This window comes from Stegostoma tigrinum, chromosome 1, assembly GCF_030684315.1.
Source record: "Stegostoma tigrinum isolate sSteTig4 chromosome 1, sSteTig4.hap1, whole genome shotgun sequence".
In the NCBI taxonomy this organism is placed as follows: Eukaryota; Metazoa; Chordata; class Chondrichthyes; order Orectolobiformes; family Stegostomatidae; genus Stegostoma; species Stegostoma tigrinum.
Genome location: NC_081354.1, coordinates 187,935,462 through 187,961,145, shown reverse-complemented (window position 1 = coordinate 187,961,145; position 25,684 = coordinate 187,935,462). Strand labels below are relative to the sequence as shown.

Here is a 25,684-nt window from a genome sequence, read left to right as displayed (position 1 = left end):
ACATGGCTGTGGGGAGAGAGTGGGGCAGAGAGATTAGTTTGGGATTGATACAGCGCTATGGGGATTGAGTGGGGAAGTGGGATTAGTTTGGGATTGATACAGGGCTATGGGGAAAGAGTGGGGCAGTGGGATTATTTTGGGAATGGTACAGGGCTATGCTGCAACAGTGGGACAGCCGGATTAGTTTGGGACTGATACAGGGCTATGGGGAGAGAGTGGGGCAGTGGGATTAGTTTCGGAATTAATACGGGGCTATGGGGAGAGAGTGGGGCAATTGGATTAGTTTCGGGATTAATACAGGGCTATGGAGACAGAGTGGGGCAGTGGGATTAGTTTGGGATTGATACAGGGCTATGGGGAGAGAGTGGGGCAGTGGGATTAGTTTGGGGATTGATACAGGGCTATGGGGATAGATTGGGACAGTGGGATTAGTTTGGGATTGATACAGGGCTATGGGGAGACAGGGTGCAGTGGGATTAGTTTGGGGATTGATACAGGGCGATGGGAAGAGATTTGGGCATTGAGATTAGTTTGGGGATTGGTACAGGGCTATGGGGAGAGATTGGGACAGTGGGATTAGTTTTGGATTGATACAGGGCTATGGGCAGAGAGTCGGGCAGTGTGATTAGTTTGGGATTGATACAGGGCTATGGGGAGAGAGTGGGTCAGTGGGATTAGTTTGGGATTGATACAGGGCTATGGGGAGAGAGTCGGGCAGTGGGATTAGTTTGGGGGTTGATACAGCACTGTGGGCAGAGAGTGAGGCAGTGGGATTAGATTGGGATTGATACAGGGTTCCGGGGAGAGAGCGGGGCAGTGGGATTAGTTTGGGGAATGATACATGGCGATGGGAAGAGACTGGGGCAGTGAGATTAGTTTGGGGATTGATACAGGGCTATGGGGAGAGATTGGGACAGATGGGATTAGTTTTGGATTGATACAGGGCTATTGGCAGAGAGTCGGACAGTGTGATTAGTTTGGGATTGATACAGGGCTATGGGGAGAGAGTGGGGCAGTGGGTTTAGATTGGGAATGGTACCCGGCTATGGGGAGAGAGTGGGACAGTCGGATTAGTTTGGGATTGATTCAGGGCTATGGGGCGAGAGTGGGGCTGTGCGATTAGTTTTGTGATTAATACTGGGCTATGGGGAGAGATTGGGACAGTGGGATTAGTTTGGGATTGATACAGGGACATGGGGAGTGAGTAGGGCAGTGGGATTAGTTTGGGGATTGATACAGGGATATGGGGAGAGATTGGGGCAGTGGGATTAGTTTCGTATTGATACAGGGAGATGGGGAGTGAGTGGGGCTGTGGGATTAGATTGCAGATTGATACAGGGCTATGGGGAGAGAGCGGGGCAGTTGGATAGGTTTGGGGATTGATACAGGGCTATGGGGAGAGAGTGGAGCAGTGGGATTAGTTTGGGATTAATACAGGGCTATGGGGAGAGAGTGGATCAGTGTGATTAGTTTGGGATTGATACAGGGCTATGGGGAGAGAGTGGGGCAGTGGAATTAGTTTCGGGATTAATACAGGGTTATGGGGAGAGATTGGCACAGTGGGATTAGTTTGGGATGGATACAGGGCTATGGGGAGAGAGTGGGGCAGTGGAATTAGTTTGGGATTGATACAGAGATATGGGGAGAGATTGGGACAATGGGATTAGTTTCGGATTTATACAGGGAGATGGGGTGTGAGTGGGGCTGTGGGATTAGATTGCAGATTGATACAGGGCTACGGGGAGAGAGCGGGGCAGTGTGATTAGTTTGGGGATTGATACAGGGCTATGGGAAGCGAGCGGGCCAGTGGGATAGGTTTGGGGATTGATACAGGGCTATTGGGAGAGAGTGGGGCAGTGGGATTAGTTTGGGATTGATACAGGGCTATGGGAAGAGAGTGGGGCAGTAGGATTAGTTTGGGATTGATACAGGGATATGGGAAGAGAGTGGGGCAGTGGGATTAGTTTGGGGGTTGATACAGGACTGTGGGTAGAGAGTGAGGCAGTGGGATTACTGTGGGATTGATACAGGGCTGTGGGGAGAGAGTGGGGTAGAGAGATTAGTTTGGGATTGATACAGCGCTATGGGGATTGAGTGGGGCAGTGGGATTAGTTTGGGATTGATACCGGGCTATGGGGAAAGAGTGGGGCAGTGGGATTATTTTGGGAATGGTACAGGGCTATGCTGCAACAGTGGGACAGTCAGATTAGTTTGGGATTGATACAGGGCTATGGGGAGAGAGTGGGGCAGTGGGATTAGTTTTGGAATTAATACAGGGCTATGGGGAGAGAGTGGGGCAATTGGATTAGTTTCGGGATTAATACAGGGCTATGGAGACAGAGTGGGGCAGTGGGATTAGTTTGGGATTGATACAGGGCTATGGGGAGAGAGTGGGGCAGTGGGATTAGTTTGGGGATTGATACAGGGCTATGGGGATAGATTGGGACAGTGGGATTAGTTTGGGATTGATACAGGGCTATGGGGAGACAGGGTGCAGTGGGATTAGTTTGGGGATTGATACAGGGCGATGGGAAGAGATTTGGGCATTGAGATTAGTTTGGGGATTGGTACAGGGCTATGGGGAGAGATTGGGACAGTGGGATTAGTTTTGGATTGATACAGGGCTCTGGGGAGAGAGTGGGGCAGTGTGATTAGTTTGGGGATTGATATGGGGCTATGGGGAGAGAGTGGGGCAGTGCGATTAGTTTTGGGATTGATACAGGGCTCTGGGTAAAGAGTGGGACAGTGGGATTAGTTTGGGATTGATTCAGGGCTCTGGTGAGAGAGTGGGGCAGTGGGATTAGTTTGGGGATTGATACAGGGCTATGGGTTGAGAGAGGGCAGTGGGATTAGTTTGGGGATTGATACAGGGCGATGGGGAGAGATTGGGACAGTGGGATTAGTTTTGGATTGATACAGGGCTATTGGCAGAGAGTCGGACAGTGTGATTAGTTTGGGATTGATACAGGGCTATGGGGAGAGACTGGGGCAGTGGGATTAGTTTGGGATTGATACAGGGCTGTGGGGAGAGAGTGAGGCAGTGGGATTAGTTTGGGATTGATACAGGTCTATGGGGAGAGAGCGGGGCAGTGGGATTAGTTTGGGGAATGATACCGGGCTATGGGGAGAGAGTGGGGCAGTGGGATTAGTTTGGGATTGATACAGGGCTGTGGGGAGAGAGTGGGGCAGTGGGTTTAGATTGGGAATGGCACCCCGCTATGGGGAGAGCGTGGGACAGTCGGATTAGTTTGGGATTGATTCAGGGCTATGGGGCGAGAGTGGGGCAGTGGGGTTAGTTTTGTGATTAATACAGGGCTATGGGGAGAGATTGGGACAGTGGGATAAGTTTGGGATTGATACAGGGCTATGGGGAGAGAGCGGGGCAGTGGGATAGGTTTGGGGATTGATACAGGGCTATAGGGAGAGAGTGGGGCAGTGGGATTAGTTTGGGATTAATACAGGGCTATGGGGAGAGAGTGGGTCAGCGTGATTAGTTTGGGATTGACACAGAGCTATGGGGAGAGAGTGGGGCAGTGGGATTAGATTGGGATTGATACAGAGATATGGGGAGAGATTGGGACAGTGGGTTTAGTTTGGGATTTATACAGGGAGATGGGGTGTGAGTGGGGCTGTGGGATTAGATTGCAGATTGATACAGGGCTATGGGGAGAGAGCGGGGCAGTGTGATTAGTTTGGGGATTGATACAGGGCTATGGGAAGCGAGCGGGCCAGTGGGATAGGTTTGGGGATTGATACAGGGCTATTGGGAGAGAGTGGGGCAGTGGGATTAGTTTGGGATTGATACAGGGCTATGGGCAGAGAGTCGGGCAGTGTGATTTGTTTGGGATTGATACAGGGCTATGGGGAGAGAGTGGGGCAGTAGGATTAGTTTGGGATTGATACAGGGCTATGGGGAGAGAGTGGGGCAGTGGGATTAGTTTGGGAGTTGATACAGGACTGTGGGTAGAGAGTGAGGCAGTGGGATTAGTTTGGGATTGATACAGGGCTATGGGGAGAGAGCGGGGCAGTGGGATTAGTTTGGGGAATGATACCGGGCTATGGGGAGAGAGTGGGGCAGTGATATTAGTTTGGGATTGATACAGGGCTATGGGGAGAGAGCGGGGCAGTGGGATTAGTTTGGGGAATGATACAGGGCTATGGGGAGAGAGTGGGGCATTGGGATTACTGTGGGATTGATACATGGCTGTGGGGAGAGAGTGGGGCAGAGAGATTAGTTTGGGATTGATACAGCGCTATGGGGATTGAGTGGGGAAGTGGGATTAGTTTGGGATTGATACAGGGCTATGGGGAAAGAGTGGGGCAGTGGGATTATTTTGGGAATGGTACAGGGCTATGCTGCAACAGTGGGACAGCCGGATTAGTTTGGGACTGATACAGGGCTATGGGGAGAGAGTGGGGCAGTGGGATTAGTTTCGGAATTAATACAGGGCTATGGGGAGAGAGTGGGGCAATTGGATTAGTTTCGGGATTAATACAGGGCTAAGGAGACAGAGTGGGGCAGTGGGATTAGTTTGGGATTGATACAGGGCTATGGGGAGAGAGTGGGGCAGTGGGATTAGTTTGGGGATTGATACAGGGCTATGGGGATAGATTGGGACAGTGGGATTAGTTTGGGATTGATACAGGGCTATGGGGAGACAGGGTGCAGTGGGATTAGTGTGGGGATTGATACAGGGCGATGGGAAGAGATTTGGGCATTGAGATTAGTTTGGGGATTGGTACAGGGCTATGGGGAGAGATTGGGACAGTGGGATTAGTTTTGGATTGATACAGGGCTATGGGCAGAGAGTCGGGCAGTGTGATTAGTTTGGGATTGATACAGGGCTATGGGGAGAGAGTGGGTCAGTGGGATTAGTTTGGGATTGATACAGGGCTATGGGGAGAGAGTCGGGCAGTGGGATTAGTTTGGGGGTTGATACAGCACTGTGGGCAGAGAGTGAGGCAGTGGGATTAGATTGGGATTGATACAGGGTTACGGGGAGAGAGCGGGGCAGTGGGATTAGTTTGGGGAATGATACCGGGCTATGGGGAGAGAGTGTGGCAGTGGTATTAGTTTGGGATTGATACAGGGCTATGGGGAGAGAGCGTGGCAGTGGGATTAGTTTGGGGAATGATACCGGGCTATGGGGAGAGAGTGGGGCAGTGGGATTAGTTTGGGATTGATACAGGGCTGTGAGGAGAGAGTGGGGCAGAGAGATTAGTTTGGGATTGATACAGCGCTATGGGGAGTGAGTGGGGCAGTGGGATTAGTTTGGGATTGATACAGGGTTATGGGGAAAGATTGGGGCAGTGGGATTATTTTGGGAATGGTACAGGGCTACGCTGCGACAGTGGGACAGTCGGATTCGTTTGGGATTGATACAGGGCTATGGGGAGAGAGTGGGGCAGTGCGATTAGTTTCGCATTTAATACAGGGCTATGGGGAGAGATTGGGACAGTGGGATTAGTTTGGGATTGATACAGGGCTCTGGGGAGAGAGTGGGGCAGTGGGATTTGTTTGGGGATTGATACAGGGCTATGGGGAGAGATTGGGACAGTGGGATTAGTTTGGGATTGATACAGGGCTATGGGCAGAGAGTCGGGCAGTAGGATTAGTTTCGGAATTAATACAGGGCTATTGGGAGAGATTGGGACAGTGGGATTAGTTTGGTATTGATACAGGGCTCTGGGGAGAGAGTGGGGCAGTGGGATTAGTTTGGGGATTGATATGGGGCTATAGGGAGAGAGTGGGGCAGTGCAATTAGTTTGGTGATTGATACAGGGCTCTGGGGAGAGAGTGGGGCAGTGGGATTAGTTTGGGGATTGATACAGGGCTATTGGGAGAGAGGGGGCAGTGGGATTAGTTTGGGGATTGATACAGGGCGATGGAAAGAGATTGGGGCAGTGAGATTAGTTTGGGGATTGATACAGGGCGATGGGAAGAGATTGGGGCAGTGAGATTAGTTTGGGGATTGATACAGGGCTATGGGGAGAGATTGGGGCAGTGGGATTAGTTTGGGGATTGATTCAGGGCTATGGGGTGAGACTGGGGCAGTGGGATTAGTTTGGGAGTGATACAGGGCTATGGGGAGAGACTGGGGCAGTGAGATTAGTTTGGGATTGATACAGGGCTATTGGGAGAGAGGGGGCAGTGGGATTAGTTTGGGGATTGATACAGGGCGATGGAAAGAGATTGGGGCAGTGAGATTAGTTTGGGGATTGATACAGGGCGATGGGAAGAGATTGGGGCAGTGAGATTAGTTTGGGGATTGATACAGGGCTATGGGGAGAGATTGGGGCAGTGGGATTAGTTTGGGGATTGATTCAGGGCTATGGGGTGAGACTGGGGCAGTGGGATTAGTTTGGGAGTGATACAGGGCTATGGGGAGAGACTGGGGCAGTGAGATTAGTTTGGGATTGATACAGGGCTATGGGGAGAGAGCAGGGCAGTGGGATTAGTTTGGGGATTGATACAGGGGTTTGGGGAGAGATTGGGACAGTGGGATTCGTTTCGGATTGATACAGGGCTATTGGGAGAGATTGGGACCATGGGATTAGTGTGGGATTGATACAGGGCAATGGGGGAGAGTGGGACAGTGGGATTAGTTTGGGATTGATACAGGGCTTTGGGCAGAGATTGGGACAGTGGGATTAGTTTGGGATTGATGCAGGGCTCTGGGGAGAGAGCGGGACAGTGGGATTAGTTTGGGAGTGATACAGGGCTATGGGGAGAGAGTGGGGCAGTGGGATTAGTTTGGGATTGATACAGGGCTAAGGGGAGAGAGCGGGGCCATGTGATTAGTTTGCGGATTGATACAGGGCTATGGGAAGAGATTGGGACAGTCGGATTAGTTTGGGATTGATACAGGGCTATGGGGAGAGTGTGGGGCAGTGGGATTAGTTTGGGATTGATACAGGGCTAAGGGGAGAGAGTGGGGCAGTGGGATAAGTTTGGGATTGATTCAGGGCTATGGGGAAAGAGTGGGGCAGTGGGATTAGTTTGGGAATGATACAGGGCTATGCGGATAGAGTGGGACAGTCAGATTAGTTTGGGATTGATACAGGGCTATGGGGAGAAAGTGGGGCAGAGGGATCAGTTTGGGATTGATACAGGGCTCTGGGGAGAGAGTGGGGCAGTGGGATTAGTTTCGCGATTGATACAGAGCTATGTGGAGAGTTTGGGACAGTGGGATTAGTATGAGATTGATACAGGGCTATGGGGAGAGATTGGGACATTTGGTTTCGTTTGGGATTGATACATGGCTATGGGGAGAGAGCGGGGCAGTGGGATTAGTTTGGGGAATGATACAGGGCTGTGGGGAGAGAGTGGGGCAGTGGGATTAGTTTGGGATTGATACGGGGCTATGGGGAGAGATTGGGGCAGTGAGATTAGTTTGGGGATTGATACAGGGCTATGGGGTGAGACTGGGGCAGTGGGATTAGTTTGGGAGTGATACAGGGGTATGGGGAGAGCGTGGGGCAGTGGGATTAGTTTGGGGATTGATACAGGGCTATGGGGAGAGAGCGGTGCCGTGTGATTATTTTGTGGATTGATACAGCGATAAGGGGAGAGAGCGGGGCAGTGGGATTAGGTTCGGGATTAATACAGGGCTATGGTGAGAGAGTGGGGCAGTGGGATTAGTTTGGGATTGATACAGGGCTATGGGGAGAGAGTGGGGCAGTGGGATTAGTTTGGGATTGATACAGGGCTATGGGGAGAGAGTGGGGCAGTGGTGATTAGTTTGGGGAATGATACCGGGCTATGGGGAGAGAGTGGGGCAGTGGGATTAGTTTGGGATTGATACAGGGCTATGGGGAGAGAGTGGGGCAGTGGGATTAGTTTGGGATTGATACAGGGATAGGTGGAGTGAGTGGGGCAGTGGGATTAGTTTGGGAATGGTGCAGGGCTATGGGGAGAGAGTGGGACAGTCGGATTAGGTTGGGATTGATACAGGCATATGGGGAGTGAGTGGGGCAGTGGGATTGGTTTGCAGATTGATACAGGGCTATGGGGAGAGAGTGGGGCAGTTGGATTAGTTTCGGGATTAATACAGGGCTATGGAGACAGAGTGGGGCAGTGGTATTAGTTTGGGATTGATACAGGGCTATGGGGTGAGAGTGGGGCAGTGGGATTATTTGGGTATTGATACAGGGCTATGTGGATAGATTGGGACAGTGGGATTAGTTTGGGTTTGATACAGGGCTATTGGGAGAGAGCAGGGCAGTGGGATTAGTTTGGGGAATGATACAGGGCTATGGGGAGAGACTGGGGCAGTGGGATTAGTTTGGGATTGATACAGGGCTATGGGGAGAGAGTGGGGCAGTGGGAATGGAATGGGAATGGTACAGGGCTATGGGGAGAGAGTGGGACAGTTGGATTAGCTTGGGATTGATACAGGGCTATGGGGAGAGCGTGGGGCAGTGGGATTAGTTTGCGATTGATACAGGGCTATGGGGAGAGATTGGGGCAGTGGGATTAGTTTGGGATTGATACAGGGCTATATGGAGACAGTGGGGCAGTGGGATAAGTTTGGGATTGATACAGGGCTATGGGGAGAGAGTGTGGCAGTGGGATTACTTTCGCAATTGATACAGGGCTATGTGGAGAGTTTGGGACAGTGGGATTAGTATGAGATTGATACAGGGCTATGGGGAGACATTGGGACATTTGGTTTAGTTTGGGATTGACACATGGCTATGGGGAGAGAGCGGGGCAGTGGGATTAGTTTGGGGAATGATACAGGGCTATGGGGAGAGAGTGGGGCAGTGGGATTAGTTTGGGATTGATACGGTGCTATGGGGAGAGAGTGGGGCACTGAGATTAGTTTGGGGATTGATACAGGGCTATGGGGTGAGACTGGGGCAGTGGGATTAGTTTGGGAGTGATACAGGGCTATGGGGACAGACTGGGGCAGTGAGATTAGTTTGGGATTGATACAGGGCTATGGGGAGAGAGCAGGGCAGTGGGATTAGTTTGGGGATTGATACAGGGGTTTGGGGAGAGATTGGGACAGTGGGATTCGTTTCGGATTGATACAGGGCTATTGGGAGAGATTGGGACCATGGGATTAGTGTGGGATTGATACAGGGCAATGGGGGAGAGTGGGACAGTGGGATTAGTTTGGGATTGATACAGGGCTTTGGGCAGAGATTGGGACAGTGGGATTAGTTTGGGATTGATGCAGGGCTCTGGAGAGAGAGCGGGACAGTGGGATTAGTTTGGGAGTGATACAGGGCTATGGGGAGAGAGTGGGGCAGTGGGATTAGTTTGGGATTGATACAGGGCTAAGGGGAGAGAGCGGGGCCGTGTGATTAGTTTGCGGATTGATACAGGGCTATGGGAAGAGATTGGGACAGTGTGATTAGTTTGGGATTGATACAGGGCTATGGGGAGAGTGTGGGGCAGTGGGATTAGTTTGGGATTGATACAGGGCTAAGGGGAGAGAGCGGGGCCGTGTGATTAGTTTGCGGATTGATACAGGGCTATGGGAAGAGATTGGGACAGTGGGATTAGTTTGGGATTGATACAGGGCTATGGGGAGAGAGCAGGGCAGTGGGATTAGTTTGGGGAATGATACAGGGCTATGGGGAGAGAGTGGGGCAGTGGGATTAGTTTGGGATTGATACGGGGCTATGGGGAGAGAGTGGGGCAGTTTGATTAGTTTGGGGATTGATTCAGGGCTATGGGGTGAGACTGGGGCAGTGGGATTAGTTTGGGAGTGATACAGGGCTATGGGGACAGACTGGGGCAGTGAGATTAGTTTGGGATTGATACAGGGCTATGGGGAGAGAGCAGGGCAGTGGGATTAGTTTGGGGATTGATACAGGGGTTTGGGGAGAGATTGGGACAGTGGGATTCGTTTCGGATTGATACAGGGCTATTGGGAGAGATTGGGACCATGGGATTAGTGTGGGATTGATACAGGGCAATGGGGGAGAGTGGGACAGTGGGATTAGTTTGGGATTGATACAGGGCTTTGGGCAGAGATTGGGACAGTGGGATTAGTTTGGGATTGATGCAGGGCTCTGGGGAGAGAGCGGGACAGTGGGACTAGTTTGGGAGTGATACAGGGCTATGGCGAGAGAGTGGGGCAGTGGGATTAGTTTGGGATTGATACAGGGCTAAGGGGAGAGAGCGGGGCCGTGTGATTAGTTTGCGGATTGATACAGGGCTATGGGAAGAGATTGGGACAGTGGGATTAGTTTGGGATTGATACAGGGCTATGGGGAGAGTGTGGGGCAGTGGGATTAGTTTGGGATTGATACAGGGCTAAGGGGAGAGAGTGGGGCAGTGGGATAAGTTTGGGATTGATTCAGGGCTATGGGGAAAGAGTGGGGCAGTGGGATTAGTTTGGGAATGGTACAGGGCTATGCGGATAGAGTGGGACAGTCAGATTAGTTTGTGATTGATACAGGGCTATGGGGAGAAAGTGGGGCAGAGGGATTAGTTTGGGATTGATACAGGGCTCTGGGGAGAGAGTGGGGCAGTGGGATTAGTTTCGCGATTGATACAGAGCTATGTGGAGAGTTTGGGACAGTGGGATTAGTATGAGATTGATACAGGGCTATGCGGAGAGATTGGGACATTTGGTTTCGTTTGGGATTGATACATGGCTATGGGGAGAGAGCGGGGCAGTGGGATTAGTTTGGGGAATGATACAGGGCTATGGGGAGAGAGTGGGGCAGTGGGATTAGTTTGGGATTGATACGGGGCTATGGGGAGAGATTGGGGCAGTGAGATTAGTTTGGGGATTGATACAGGGCTATGGGGTGAGACTGGGGCAGTGGGATTAGTTTGGGAGTGATACAGGGCTATGGGGAGAGCGTGGGGCAGTGGGATTAGTTTGGGGATTGATACAGGGCTATGGGGAGAGATTGGGACAGTGGGAATAGTTTGGGATTGATACAGGGCTATGGGGAGAGAGTGGGACAGTGGGATTAGTTTGGAATTGATACAGGGCTATGGGCACAGATTGGGACAGTGGGATTAGTTTGGGATTGATACAGGGCTATGGGGAGAGAGCAGGACAGTGGGATTAGTTTGGGAGTGATACAGGGCTATGGGGAGAGAGTGGGGCAGTGGGATTAGTTTGGGATTGATACAGGGCTATGGGGAGAGAGCGGTGCCGTGTGATTAGTTTGGGGATTGATACAGGTCTAATGGGAGAGATTTGGACAGTGGGATTAGTTTGGGATTGATACAGGGCTATGGGGAGAGTGTGGGGCAGTGGGATTAGTTTGGGATTGATACAGGGCTATGGGGAGAGAGTGGGGCAGTGCTGATTTGTTTGGGGAATGATACCGGGCTATGGGGAGAGAGTGGGGGAGTTGGATTAGTTTCGGGATTAATACAGGGCTATGGAGACAGAGTGGGGCAGTGGGATTAGTTTGGGATTGATACAGGGCTATGGGGAGAGAGTGGGGCAGTGGGATTAGTTTGGGTATTGATACAGGGCTATGGGGATAGATTGGGACAGTGGGATTAGTTTGGGATTGATACAGGGCTGTGGGGAGAGAGCGGGGCAGTGGGATTAGTTTGGGGAATGATACAGGGCTATGGGGAGAGACTGGGGCAGTGGGATTAGTTTGGGATTGATACAGGGCTATGTGGAGAGTTTGGGACAGTGAGATTAGTATGAGATTGATACCGGGCTATGGGCAGAGATTGGGACATTTGGTTTAATTTGGGATTGATACACGGCTATGGGGAGAGAGCGGGGCAGTGGGATTAGTTTGGGGAATGATACAAGGCTATGGGGAGAGAGTGGGGCAGTGGGATTAGTTTGGGATTGATACGGTGCTATGGGGAGAGAGTGGGGCAGTGAGATCAGTTTGGGGATTGATACAGGGCTATGGGGTGAGACTGGGGCAGTGGGATTAGTTTGGGAGTGATACAGGGCTATGGGGAGAGAGTGGGGCAGTTGGATTAGTTTGGGATTGATACAGGGCTATGGGGAGAGAGCAGGGCAGTGGGATTAGTTTGGGGATTGATACAGGGCTATGGGGAGAGATTGGGACAGTGGGATTCGTTTCGGATTGATACAGGGCTATGGGGAGAGATTGGGACCATGGGATTAGTTTGGGATTGATACAGGGCTATGGGGAGAGAGTGCGACAGACGGATTAGTTTGGGATTGATACAGGGCAATGGGCAGAGATTGAGACTGTGGGATTAGTTTGGGATTGATACAGGACTATGGGGAGAGAGCGGGACAGTGGGATGAGTTTGGGAGTGATACAGGGCTATGGGGAGATAGTGGGGCAGTGGGATTAGTTTTGGATTGATACAGGGCTATGGGGAGAGAGCGGGGCCGTGTGATTAGTTTGGGGATTGATACAGGGCTATGGGGAGAGATTGGGACAGTGGGAATAGTTTGGGATTGATACAGGGCTATGGGGAGAGTGTTGGGCAGTTGGATTAGTTTGGGATTGATACAGGGCTAAGGGGATGAGAGTGGGGCAGTGAGATTAGTTTGGGGACTGATACAGGGCTATGGGGAGAGATTGGGGCAGTGGCATTAGTTTGGGATTGATACAGCGATATGGGGAGAGAGCCGGGCAGTGGGATTAGGTTCGGGATTAATACAGGGCTATGGTGAGAGAGTGGGGCAGTGGGATTAGTTTGGGATTTCTACAGGGCTATGGGGAGAGAATGGGGCAGTGGGAATGGTTTGGGATTGATACAGGGCTATGGGGAGAGAGTGGGGCAGTGGGATTAGTTTGGGGAATGATACCGGGCTATGGGGAGTGAGCGGGGCAGTGGGATTAGATTGGGGAATGATACCGGGCTATGGGGAGAGAGTGGGGCATTGGGATTAGTTTGGGATTGATCCAGGTCTGTGGGGAGAGTGTGGGGCAGTGGGATTATTTTGGGATTGATACAGGGCTACGGGGAGAGAGTGGGGCAGTGGGATTAGTTTTGGGATTGATACAGGGCTGTGGGGAGAGAGCAGGACAGTGGGATTAGTTTGGGATTGACACAGGGGCCATGGGGAGAGAGTGGGGCAGTGGGATTTGTTTTGGGATTGATACAGGGCTATGGGGAGAGAGCAGGACAGTGGGATTAGTTTGGGATTGATACAGGGCTATGGGGAGAGAGTGGGGCAGTGGGATTAGTTTTGGGGATTGGTACAGGGCTATGGGGAGAGATTGGGACAGTGGGATTAGTTTGGGATTGATACATGGCTACGGGGAGAGAGCGGGGCAGTGGGATTAGTTTGGGGAATGATACAGGGCTATGTGGAGAGACCGGGGCAGTGGGATTATTTTGGGATTGATACAGGGCTATGGGGTGAGAGTGGGGCAGTGAGATTAGTTTGGGGATTGATACAGGGCTATGGGGTGAGAGTGGGGCAGTGGGATTAGTTTGGGAGTGATACAGGGCTATGGGGAGAGAGCGGGGCAGTAGGATTAGTTTGGGGATTGAGACAGGGCTATGGGGACAGATTGAGACAGTGGGATTAGTTTGGGATTGATACAGGGCTATGCGGAGAGATTGGGATAGTGTGATTAGTTTTGGGATTGATGCAGGGCTATGAGGAGAGAGTGGGACAGTGGGATTAGTTTGGGATTGATTCAGGCCTATGGGGAGAGATTGGGACAGTGGGATTAGTTTGGGATTGATGCAGGACTATGGTGAGTGAGTGGGACAGTGGGATTAGTTTGGGATTGATACAGGGCTATGGGGAGAAATTGGGGCAGTGGGATTAGTTTGGGGATTGATACAGGGCTATGGGGAGAGCATGGGGCAGTGGGATTAGTTTGGGGAGTCATACAGGGCTACTGGGAGAGTGTGGGGCAGTGGGATTAGTTTGTGTTTGATTCAGGACTATGGGAAGAGAGTGGAGCAGTGGGAATAGTTTGGGATTGAGACAGGGCCTTGGGGAGAGAGTGGGACAGTGGGATTAGTTTGGAATTGATACAGGGCTATGGGGAGAGAGTGGGGCATTGGGATTAGTTTGGGATTGAAACAGGACTATGGAGGCAGAGTTGGGCAGTGGGATTACCTTGGGACTGATACGGGGCTATGGGGAGAGAGTGGGGCAGTGGGATTAGTTTGGGGATTGATACAGGGCTATTGGGGGAGAGTGGGGCAGTGGGATTAGTTTTGGGATTGATACAGGACTATGGGGACAGAGTGGGGCAGTGGGCTTGGCTTGGGACTGATACGGGGCTATGGGGAGAGAGTGGGGCATTGGGAATAGTTTGGGGATTGATACAGCGCTATGGGGAGTGAGTGTGGCAGTGGGATTAGTTTGTGATTGATACAGGGCTATGGGGAGAGAGTGGGACAGTGGGATTAGTTTGGGAATTGATTCAGGGCTATGGGGAGATAGTGGGGCAGTGGGATGAGTTTTGGATTGATACAGGGATATGGCAAGTGAGTGGGGCATTGGGATTAGTTTGGGGATTGATTCAGGGCTATGGGGAGACATTGGGGCAATGGGATTAGTTTGGGATTGATACAGGGATATGGGGAGAGAGTGGGGCAGTGGGATTTGTTTGGGGATTGATACAGGGCTATGGGGAGAGATTTGGACAGTGAGATTTGTTTAGGGATTGATACAGGGCTATGGGGAGAGAGTGGGGCAGTGGGATTAGTTTGTGATTGATACAGTGCTATGGGGAGAGAGTGGGGCAGTGGGATTAGTTTGTGATTGATACAGGGCTATGGGGAGAGACTGGGGCAGTGGGATTAGTTCAGGGATTGATGCAGGGCTATGGGGAGAGAGTGGGGCAATGGGATTAGTTTGGGGAGTGATACAGGGCTATGGCGAGAGAGTGGGGCAGTGGGATTAGTTTGGGGATTGATACAGGGCTATGGGGAGAGAAGTTGACAATGGGATTAGTTTGGGATTGATACAGGGCTGTGGGGAGAGAGTGGGGCAGTGGGATTAGTTTGGGGAATGATTCAGTGCTATGGGGAGAGAGTGGGACAGTCGGATTAGTTTGGGATTGATACAGGGCTATGGGGAGAGAGTGGGGAAGTGGAATTAGTTTGGGATTGATACAGGACTATGGGCAGAGAGTGGGGCAATCGGATTAGTTTGGGACTGATAAGGGGCTATGGGGAGAGAGTGGGGCAGTGGGATTAGTTTGGGGATTGAGACAGGGCTATGGGGACAGATTGAGACAGTGGGATTAGTTTGGGATTGATACAGGGCTATGCGGAGAGATTGGGATAGTGTGATTAGTTTTGGGATTGATGCAGGGCTATGAGGAGAGAGTGGGACAGTGGGATTAGTTTGGGATTGATTCAGGCCTATGGGGAGAGATTGGGACAGTGGGATTAGTTTGGGATTGATACAGGGATATGGGGAGAGAGTGGGGCAGTGGGATTTGTTTGGGGATTGATACAGGGCTATGGGGAGAGATTTGGACAGTGAGATTTGTTTAGGGATTGATACAGGGCTATGGGGAGAGAGTGGGGCAGTGGGATTAGTTTGTGATTGATACAGTGCTATGGGGAGAGAGTGGGGCAGTGGGATTAGTTTGTGATTGATACAGGGCTATGGGGAGAGACTGGGGCAGTGGGATTAGTTCAGGGATTGATGCAGGGCTATGGGGAGAGAGTGGGGCAATGGGATTAGTTTGGGGAGTGATACAGGGCTATGGCGAGAGAGTGGGGCAGTGGGATTAGTTTGGGGATTGATACAGGGCTATGGGGAGAGAAGTTGACAATGGGATTAGTTTGGGATTGATACAGGGCTGTGGGGAGAGAGTGGGGCAGTGGGATTAGTTTGGGGAATGATTCAGTGCTATGGGGAGAGAGTGGGGCAGTGGGATAAGTTTGGGATTGATACAGGGCTATGGGGAGAGAGTGGGGAAGTGGAATTAGTTTGGGATTGATACAGGACTATGGGCAGAGAGTGGGGCAATCGGATTAGTTTGGGAGTGATACAGGGCTATGGGGAGAGAGCGGGGCAGTAGGATTAGTTTGGGGATTGAGACAGGGCTATGGGGACAGATTGAGACAGTGGGATTAGTTTGGGATTGATACAGGGCTATGCGGAGAGATTGGGATAGTGTGATTAGTTTTGGGATTGATGCAGGGCTATGAGGAGAGAGTGGGACAGTGGGATTAGTTTGGGATTGATTCAGGCCTATGGGGAGAGATTGGGACAGTGGGATTAGTTTGGGATTGATACAGGGCTATGGGGAGAGAGCGGGGCAGTGGGATTAGTTTGGGATTGATGCAGGACTATGGTGAGTGAGTGGGACAGTGGGATTAGTTTGGGATTGATACAGGGCTATGGGGAGAAATTGGGGCAGTGGGATTAGTTTGGGGATTGATACAGGGCTATGGGGAGAGCATGGGGCAGTGGGATTAGTTTGGGGAGTCATACAGGGCTACTGGGAGAGTGTGGGGCAGTGGGATTAGTTTGTGTTTGATTCAGGACTATGGGAAGAGAGTGGAGCAGTGGGAATAGTTTGGGATTGAGACAGGGCCTTGGGGAGAGAGTGGGACAGTGGGATTAGTTTGGAATTGATACAGGGCTATGGGGAGAGAGTGGGGCATTGGGATTAGTTTGGGATTGAAACAGGACTATGGAGGCAGAGTTGGGCAGTGGGATTACCTTGGGACTGATACGGGGCTATGGGGAGAGAGTGGGGCAGTGGGATTAGTTTGGGGATTGATACAGGGCTATTGGGGGAGAGTGGGGCAGTGGGATTAGTTTTGGGATTGATACAGGACTATGGGGACAGAGTGGGGCAGTGGGCTTGGCTTGGGACTGATACGGGGCTATGGGGAGAGAGTGGGGCATTGGGAATAGTTTGGGGATTGATACAGCGCTATGGGGAGTGAGTGTGGCAGTGGGATTAGTTTGTGATTGATACAGGGCTATGGGGAGAGAGTGGGACAGTGGGATTAGTTTGGGAATTGATTCAGGGCTATGGGGAGATAGTGGGGCAGTGGGATGAGTTTTGGATTGATACAGGGATATGGCAAGTGAGTGGGGCATTGGGATTAGTTTGGGGATTGATTCAGGGCTATGGGGAGACATTGGGGCAATGGGATTAGTTTGGGATTGATACAGGGATATGGGGAGAGAGTGGGGCAGTGGGATTTGTTTGGGGATTGATACAGGGCTATGGGGAGAGATTTGGACAGTGAGATTTGTTTAGGGATTGATACAGGGCTATGGGGAGAGAGTGGGGCAGTGGGATTAGTTTGTGATTGATACAGTGCTATGGGGAGAGAGTGGGGCAGTGGGATTAGTTTGTGATTGATACAGGGCTATGGGGAGAGACTGGGGCAGTGGGATTAGTTCAGGGATTGATGCAGGGCTATGGGGAGAGAGTGGGGCAATGGGATTAGTTTGGGGAGTGATACAGGGCTATGGCGAGAGAGTGGGGCAGTCGGATTAGTTTGGGATTGATACAGGGCTATGGGGAGAGAGTGGGGAAGTGGAATTAGTTTGGGATTGATACAGGACTATGGGCAGAGAGTGGGGCAATCGGATTAGTTTGGGACTGATATGGGGCTATGGGGAGAGAGTGGGGCAGTGGGATTAGTTTGGTGATTGATACAGGGCTCTGGGGAAAGAGTGGGACACTGGGATTACCTTGGGATTGATTCAGGGCTATGGGGAGAGTGTGGGCCAGTGCGGTTATTTTGGGGATTGATACAGGGCTATGGGGAGAGAGTGGGACAGTGGGATAGGTTTGGGGATTGATACAGGGCTACGGGGAGAGAGAGGGACAGTGGGATTCGTTTGGGGATTGATACAGGGCTATGGGGAGTTAGTATGGCAGTGGGATTAGTTTGTGATTGATACAGGGCTATGGGGAGTGAGTGGGGCAGTGGGATTAATTTGGGGATTGATACAGGGGTATGGGGAGATAGTGGGGCAGTGAGATTAGTTTGGGATTGATCCAGGGCTATGGGGAGTGAGTAGGGCAGTGGGATTAGTTTGCAGATTGATACAGGGCTATGGGGAGAGAGTGGGGCAGTTGGATTAGTTTCGGGATTAATACAGGGCTATGGAGACAGAGTGGGGCAGTGGGATTAGTTTGGGATTGATACAGGGCTATGGGGAGAGAGTGGGCTGTGGGATTAGTTTGGGGAATAAGACAGGGCTATGGGGAGAGACTGGGGCAGTGAGATTAGTTTGGGATTGATACAGGGCTGTGGGGAGAGAGTGGGGCAGTGGGATTAGAATGGGAATGGTACAGGGCTATGGGGAGAGAGTGGGACAGTTGGATTAGTTTGGGATTGATACAGGGCTATGGGGAGAGCGTGGGGCAGTGGGATTAGTTTGCGATTCATACAGGGCTATGGGGAGACAGTGGGGCAGTGGGATAAGTTTGGGATTGATACAGGGCTATGGGGAGAGAGTGGGGCAGTGGGATTAGTTTGGGAATGGTACAGGGCTATGCGGATACAGTGGGACAGTCAGATTATTTTGGGATTGATACAGGGCTATGGGGAGAAAGTGGGGCAGTGGGATTAGTTTGGGATTGATACAGGGCTCTAGGGAGAGAGTGGGGCAGTGGGATTAGTTTGTGGATTGATACAGGGCTATGGGCAGAGAGTCAGGCAGTGGGATTAGTTTGGGATTGATACAGGGCTATGGGGAGAGAGTGGGGCAGTGGGATTAGTTTCGCGATTGATACAGGGCTATGTCGAGAGTTTGGGACAGTGGGATTAGTGTGAGATTGATACAGGGCTATGGGGAGAGAGTGGGGCAGTGGGATTAGTTTCGCGATTGATACAGGGCTATGTCGAGAGTTTGGGACAGTGGGATTAGTGTGAGATTGATACAGGGCTATGGGGAGAGAGCGGTGCAGTGGGATTAGTTTCGGATTGATACATGGCTATGGGGAGAGAGCGGGGCAGTGGGATTAGTTTGGGGAATGATACAGGGCTATGGGGAGAGAGTGGGGCAGTGGGATTAGTTTGGGATTGATACGGGGCTATGGGGAGAGAGTGGGGCAGTGAGATTAGTTTGGGGATTGATACAGGGCTATGGGGTGAGACTGGGGCAGTGGGATTAGTTTCGGAGTGATACAGGGCTATGGGGAGAGATTTGGACAGTGGGATTTGTTTGGGATTGATACAGGGCTATGGGGAGTGAGTGGCGCAGTGGGATTAGTTTGGGGATTGATACAGGGCTATGGGGAGAGAGTGGGGCAGTGGGATTAGTTTGGGGATTGATACAGGGCTATGGGGAGAGATTGGGGCTGTGGGATTAGTTTGGGATTGATACAGGGATATGGGGAGAGAGTGGGGCAGTGGGATTATTTTGGGGATTGATACAGGGCTATGGGGAGAGAGTCGGGCAGTTGGATTAGTTTCGGGATTAATACAGGGCTATGGAGACAGAGTGGGGCAGTGGGATTAGTTTGGGATTGATACAGGGCTATGGGGATAGATTGGGACAGTGGGATTAGTTTGGGATTGATACAGGGCTATGGGGAGAGAGCGGGGCAGTGGGATTAGTTTGGGGAATGATACTGGGCTGTGGGGAGAGAGTGGGGCAGTGGGATTAGTTTCGGATTGATACAGGGCTATGGGGAGAGAGTGGGGCAGTAGGATTAGAATGGGAATGGTACAGGGCTATGGGGAGAGAGTGGGACAGTTGGATTAGTTTGGGATTGATACAGGGCTATGGGGAGAGCGTTGGGCAGTGGGATTAGTTTGCGATTGATACAGGGCTTTGGGGAGAGATTGGGGCAGTGGGATTAGTTTGGGGATTGACACAGGGCTATGGGGAGAGTGGGGCAGTGGGATTAGTTTGTGATTGATACAGGGCTACGGGAAGAGAGTGGAGCAGTGGGAATAGTTTGGGATTGATACAGTGCTCTGGGGAGAGAGTGGGACAGTGGGATTAGTTTGGAATTGATACAGGGCTATGGGGAGAGAGTGGGGGAGTGGGATTAGTTTGGGATTGATACAGGACTATGGGGTCAGAGTTGGGCAGTGAGATTACCTTGGGACTGATACGGTGCTATGGGGAGAGAGTGGGGCAGTGGGATTAGATTGGGGATTGATACAGGGCTATTGGGGGAGAGTGGGGCAGTGGGATTAGTTTGGGGATTGATACAGGGCTATGGGGAGATGTTGGGGCAGTGGGATTAGTTTGGGATTGATACAGGGCTATGGGGAGAGAGTGGGACAGTGGGATTAGTTTGGGAATTGATTCAGGGCTATGGGGAGAGAGTGGGGCAGTGGGATTAATTTGTGTTTGATTCAGGACTATGGGAAGAGAGTGGAGCAGTGGGAATAGTTTTGGATTGATACAGTGCTCTGGGGAGAGAGTGGGACAGTGGGATTAGTTTGGAATTGATACAGGGCTATGGGGAGAGAGTGGGGCAGTGGGATTAGTTTGGGATTGATACAGGACTATGGGGTCAGAGTTGGGCAGTGAGATTTCCTTGGGACTGATACGGGGCTATGGGGAGAGAGTGGGGCAGTGGGATTAGATTGGGGATTGATACAGGGCTATTTTCCCAGGGCAGAAATGGCTAGCACGAGGGGTCATAGTTTTAAGCTGGATGGTGGAAAGTATAGAGGGGATGTCAGAGGCAGGTTCTTTACGCAGAGAGTTGTGAGAGCATGGAATGCGTTGCCAGCAGCAGTTGTGGAAGCAAGGTCATTGGGGTCATTTAAGAGACTGCTGGACATGCATATGGTCACAGAAATTTGAGGGTGCATCCATGAGGATCAATGGTCGGCACAACATTGTGGGCTGAAGGGCCTGTTCTGTGCTGTACTGTTCTATGTTCTATGTTCTATGTTCTATTGGGGGAGAGTGGGGCAGTGGGATTAGTTTGGGGATTGATACAGGACTATGGGGACAGAGTGGGGCAGTGGGATTGGCTTGGGGCTGATACGGGGCTAGGGGGAGAGAGTGGGGCATTGGGATTAGTTTGGGGATTGATACAGGGATATGGGGACAGAGTGGGGCAGTGGGATTGGCTTGGGACTGATACGGGTCTAGGGGGAGAGAGTGGGGCATTGGGATTAGTTTGGGGATTGATACAGGGATATGGGGAGAGAGTGGGGCAGTGGGATTAGTTTGGGTATTGATTCAGGGCTATGGGGAGATAGTGGGGCAATGGGATTAGTTTTGGATTGATACAGGGATATGGCAAGTGAGTGGGGCATTGGGATTAGTTTGGGGATTGATTCAGGGCCATGGGGAGACATTGGGGCAATGGGATTAGTTTGGGATTGCTCCAGGGATAATGGGAGTGAGTCGGGCAGTGGGATTAGTTTGGGATTGATACAGGGCTATGGGGAGAGAGTGGGGCAGTGGGATTAGTTTCGGGTTTGATACAGGGCTATGGGGAGAGAGTGGGACAGTGGGATTAGTTTGGGATTGATACAGGGCTATGGGGAGAGGTTGGGGCATTGGGAATAGTTTGGGATTGATACAGGGCTATGGGGAGAGAGTGGGGCAGTGGGATTAGTTTCGGGTTTGATACAGGGCTATGGGGAGAGAGTGGGACAGTGGGATTAGTTTGGGATTGATACAGGGCTATGGGGAGATGTTGGGGCAGTGGGATTAGTTTGGGATTGATACAGGGCTACGGGGAGAGAGCGGGACAGTGGGATTAGTTTGGGATTGATACAGGGCTATGGGGAGAGAGTGGGACAGTGGGATTAGTTTGGGATTGATACAGGGCTATGGGGAGAGATTGGGACAGTGGGATTAGTTTGGGATTGATACAGGGCTATGGGGAGAAAGTGGGGCAGTGGAATTTGTTTGGGGATTGATACACTGCTATGGGGAGAGAGCGGGGCAGTGGGACTAGTTTGTGATGGATACAGGGCTATGGGGAGAGAGTGGGTCAGTGGGATTAGTTTCGGGATTGACACAGCACTATGGGGAGAGATTGGGACAGCGGGATTAGTTTGGGATTGATACAGGGCTATGGGGAGAGATTGGGACAGTGGGATTAGTTTGTGATACAGGGCTATGGGGAGATATTGGGACAGTTGGATTAGTTTGGGATTGATACAGGGCTATGGGGAGAGACTGGGGCAGTGGGATTAGTTTGGGATTGATCCAGGGATATGGGGAGAGATTGGGACAGTGGGATTAGTTTGGGGATTGATACTGGGCTTTGGGGAGAGTGGGACAATGGGATTAGTTTGAGATTGATACAGGGCTGTGGGGAGAGATTGGGACGTTGGGATGAGTTTGGGATTGATACAGGGCTATGCGGAGTGAGTGGGGCAGTGGGATTAGTTTGGGATTGCTCCAGGGATAATGGGAGTGAGTCCGGCAGTGGGATTAGTTTGGAATTGATACAGGGCTATGGGGAGAGAGTGGGGCAGTGGGATTAGTTTCGGGTTTGATGCAGGGCTATGTGGAGAGAGTGGGACAGTGGGATTAGTTTGGGATTGATACAGGGCTATGGGGAGAGGTTGGGGCAGTGGGATTAGTTTGGGATTGATACAGGGCTATGGGGAGAGAGTGGGGCAGTGGGATTAGTTTCGGGTTTGATACAGGGCTATGGGGAGAGAGTGGGACAGTGGGATTATTTTGGGATTGATACAGGGCTATGGGGAGTGGTTGGGGCAGTGGGATTAGTTTCGGATTGATACAGGGCTACGGGGAGAGAGCGGGACAGTGGGATTAGTTTGTGATGGATACAGGGCTATGGGGAGAGAGTGGGACAGTGGGATTAGTTTGGGATTGATACAGGACTATGGGGAGAGATTGGGACAGTGGGATTAGTTTGGGATTGATACAGGGCTATGGGGAGAGAGCGGGGCAGTGGGATTAGTTTGGGGATTGATACAGGGGTATGGGGAGAGAGTGGGGCAGTGGGATTAGTTTGGGGATTGATACAGGGCTATGGGGATAGATTGGGACAGTGGGATTAGTTTGGGATTGATACAGGGCTTTTGGGAGAGAGCGGGGCAGTGGGATTAGTTTGGGGAATGATACTGGGCTGTGGGGAGAGAGTGGGGCAGTGGGATTACTTTCGGATTGATACAGGGCTATGGGGAGAGAGTGGGGCAGTAGGATTAGAATGGGAATGGTACAGTGCTATGGGGAGAGAGTGGGACAGTTGGATTAGTTTGGGATTGATACAGGGCTATGGGGAGAGCGTGGGGCAGTGGGATTAGTTTGCGATTGATACAGGGCTATGGGGAGAAATTGGGGCAGTGGGATTAGTTTGTGATTGATACAGGGCTATGGGGAGAGAGTGGGCCAGTGCGAATAGTTTGGGATTGATACAGGGCTATGGGGAGAGCATGGTGCAGTGGGATTAGTTTGGGGAGTCATACAGGGCTCTTGGGAGAGAGTGGGGCAGTGAGATTAATTTGTGTTTGATTCAGGACTATGGGAAGAGAGTGGAGCAGTGGGAATAGTTTGGGATTGATACAGTGCTCTGGGGAGAGAGTGGGACAATGGGATTAGTTTGGAATTGATACAGGGCTATGGGGAGACAGTGGGGCAGTGGGATTAGTTTGGGATTGATACAGGACTATGGGGTCAGAGTTGGGCAGTGAGATTACCTTTGGACTGATACGGGGCTATGGGGAGAGAGTGGGGCAGTGGGATTAGATTGGGGATTGATACAGGGCTATTGGGGGAGAGTGGGGCAGTGGGATTAGTTTGGGGATTGATACAGGACTATGGGGACAGAGTGGGGCAGTGGGATTGGCTTGGGACTGATACGGGGCTAGGGGGAGAGAGTGGGGCATTGGGATTAGTTTGGGGATTGATACAGGGATATGGGGAGATTGTGGGACAGTGGGATTAGTTTGGGAATTGATTCAGGGCTATGGGGAGATAGTGGGGCAGTGGGATTAGTTTTGGATTGATACAGGGATATGGCAAGTGAGTGGGGCATTGGGATTAGTTTGGGTATTGATTCAGGGCCATGGGGAGACATTGGGGCAATGGGATTAGTTTGGGATTGCTCCAGGGATAATGGGAGTGAGTCGGGCAGTGGGATTAGTTTGGGATTGATACAGGGCTATGGGGAGAGAGTGGGGCAGTGGGATTAGTTTCGGGTTTGATACAGGGCTATGGGGAGAGAGTGGGGCAGTGGGATTAGTTTGGGATTGATACAGGGCTATGGGGAGAGGTTGGGGCATTGGGAATAGTTTGGGATTGATACAGGGCTATGGGGAGAGAGTGGGGCAGTGGGATTAGTTTCGGGTTTGATACAGGGCTATGGGGAGAGAGTGGGACAGTGGGATTAGTTTGGGATTGATACAGGGCTATGGGGAGATGTTGGGGCAGTGGGATTAGTTTGGGATTGATACAGGGCTACGGGGAGAGAGCGGGACAGTGGGATTAGTTTGGGATTGATACAGGGCTATGGGGAGAGAGTGGGACAGTGGGATTAGTTTGGGAATGATACAGGGCTATGGGGAGAGATTGGGACTATGGGATTAGTTTGGGATTGATACAGGGCTATGGGGAGAGAGTGGGGCAGTGGGATTTGTTTGGGGATTGATACGCTGCTATGGGGAGAGAGCGGGGCAGTGGGACTAGTTTGGTGACTGATACAGGGCTATGAGGAGAGATTGGGACAGTGAGATTTGTTTAGGGATTGATACAGGGCTATGGGGAGAGAGTGGGGCAGTGGGATTAGTTTGTGATGGATACAGGGCTATGGGGAGAGAGTGGGGCAGTGGGATTAGTTTCAGGATTGACACAGCACTATGGGGAGAGATTTGGACAGCGGGATTAGTTTGGGATTGATACAGGGCTATGGGGAGAGATTGGGACAGTGGGATTAGTTTGTGATACAGGGCTATGGGGAGAGATTGGGACAGTTGGATTAGTTTGGGATTGATACAGGGCTATGGGGAGAGACTGGGGCAGTGGGATTAGTTTGGGATTGATCCAGGGATATGGGGAGAGATTGGGACAGTGGGATTAGTTTGGGGATTGATACAGGGCTATGGGGAGAGAGTGGGACAATGGGATTAGTTTGGGATTGATACAGGGCTGTGGGGAGAGATTGGGACATTGGGATGAGTTTGGGATTGATACAGGGCTATGCGGAGTGAGTGGGGCAGTGGGATTAGTTTGGGATTGCTCCAGGGATAATGGGAGTGAGTCGGCAGTGGGATTAGTTTGGAATTGATACAGGGCTATGGGGAGAGAGTGGGGCAGTGGGATTAGTTTCGGGTTTGATACAGGGCTATGGGGAGAGAGTGGGACAGTGGGATTAGTTTGGGATTGATACAGGGCTATGGGGAGAGGTTTGGGCAGTGGGATTAGTTTCGGATTGAAACAGGGCTACGGGGAGAGAGCGGGACAGTGGGATTAGTTTGGGATTGATACAGGGCTATGGGGAGAGAATGGGACAGTGGGATTAGTTTGGGATTGATACAGGACTATGGGGAGAGATTGGGACAGTGGGATTAGTTTGGGATTGATACAGGGCTATGGGGAGAGATTGGGGCAGTGGGACTAGTTTGGTGAGTGATACAGGGCTATGGGGAGAGAGTGGGACAGTGGGATTAGTTTGGGATTGATACAGGGCTATGGGGAGAGATTGGGACAGGGGGATTAGTTTGGGATTGATACAGCGATATGGGGAGTGACGCTGCCAGAGCTGGTGAGCTTGCAGCAACTTCTGTTTTTATCCCCAGGCCCGGTTACTGTCCTTTTTATTGCATGATCGATAATGTTTCTGACAAGCTGACTTCCTGCAGGTCCAGATATATCCGTCGAACAGAACCATCCACATCAACCTCCCT

General features: G+C 51.5%; 1 protein-coding gene across 2 annotated transcripts in view; it reads right to left on the bottom strand.

Moving 5' to 3' along the window:
- Nucleotides 1-25,684, bottom strand: part of LOC125456747 (matrix metalloproteinase-21-like) — a 134,820-nt gene that overhangs the window by 98,610 nt on the left and 10,526 nt on the right. The gene's annotated exons all lie outside the window — the stretch shown is intronic.